Here is a 1,319-nt window from a genome sequence, read left to right as displayed (position 1 = left end):
GGAAGGAAGGCAGGGAGGGAGCGAGGAAAGAAGAAAAGAGGTTTGTGGAAGTAAAAATTAAAAAATTAAATGAAGAGTACAGGCTACTGAAAACATGAGTTTAGTTTGAGTAGAGGATAAACACTCAGTTGTTTTTCATGGTTGTTGTTTGTTAATATAATTGGGGAGTAATAAGGAAGTGGTGCTTATAGATTTCAATGATGCTTTTTTCCTTTATAAAGACCGCTGAATGAATGAATGAATGAACATATGCAACAGTTCATGAGTTTGCATATCATTGTTGCGTAGGGCCCATGCTAATCTTCTCTGTATCTTTCCAAATTTAGTATATGTGCTGCCAAAGCGAGCACAAGACCGCTGAATTTAAACATTGGAATATATATTCATACAGTAGCTTTAAATTTCCTAAGCAGTTGTACATTTCCTTACTACGTTTTATAAATGCTTTTCATTTGTTTTTGTTGTTTGTTTTCTGTCCATAGGAAGAAGGGACTTTCCCAACCCCTCAGGACTTGGGCCTCGTGAATTTCTGTCTCAAGTTTCCAAACACTCGATAAAGTGATCAAATCATTTTTATCAGTGTGTGGATGACACAAATTCACAGGGCTCCCAGTAGTTATGCGCTTGGGCTTAAGTACGAGTTAAACATAAATTCAAATCCCTATTCCGTCTAAAGAGCTGTGTGACTCTGAATCATAGCAAATATCTGAGCCATTTGCATCATTTATAAAATTGGGTTGTTTTCAATGATACAATGCATGTATAATCTTTCATTGATCAAGTATGTCATAGAAGGTGTAATTATAAAGTAACCTACAATCCATTCTAGCACATCAATTGTTTTCTCTGCCCTCAGGCACCTTATCTACTCTGGTCATGATAGAAAAAGTTCTAAGGTAACACAGTTATAAACCTCTGCCTCATTTTAATAATTCATGTGCCCTGTCCCTTACAATCCTCATGAACTAGAACTTGATATAAATTTAAAGCTTCTCCCTTTCCTTCTTCCAAGCTTGCTTTAGTCTCACACCCTGGAGGCAAAGATGTACATGGACAGGCATCTGCTCCTCGCCCTTTATTCTGGCTTCTAAACACTCTTAATCAGAGTGGGGGTGGAGGACAGGAAAGGGAGAAAGGAGGAACATTCCTCCATGACTGGCATTGGCTGAAGACCTAGCATCAGCGCTGTGTGCACATGACGGATGGTTAATGCTATCTGTGTCCATCCTGAGTTCCTCCTGCACCACTTCCCCTGATTCAGAGTATCCATCACGTCAATATTCACGACTCATCTCTGCCAACTTACCTTCTGCTGCTCA

The 1,319-nt window shown here is 39.3% G+C and overlaps 1 non-coding gene across 1 annotated transcript; it reads right to left on the bottom strand.

The window, feature by feature from the left end:
• Positions 1-243: 243 nt before the first annotated feature.
• LOC128778782 (U6 spliceosomal RNA) lies at positions 244-350 on the bottom strand. The gene has a single exon (XR_008424493.1). It is a non-coding gene; the product is annotated as a U6 spliceosomal RNA (small nuclear RNA).
• Between the last annotated feature and the right edge of the window lie 969 nt (positions 351-1,319).

This window comes from Panthera pardus, unplaced genomic scaffold (assembly GCF_024362965.1).
Source record: "Panthera pardus isolate Hobbes unplaced genomic scaffold, ASM2436296v1 HiC_scaffold_20, whole genome shotgun sequence".
NCBI classification, from domain to species: Eukaryota; Metazoa; Chordata; class Mammalia; order Carnivora; family Felidae; genus Panthera; species Panthera pardus.
This window is presented reverse-complemented; position numbering and strand designations above follow the sequence as displayed.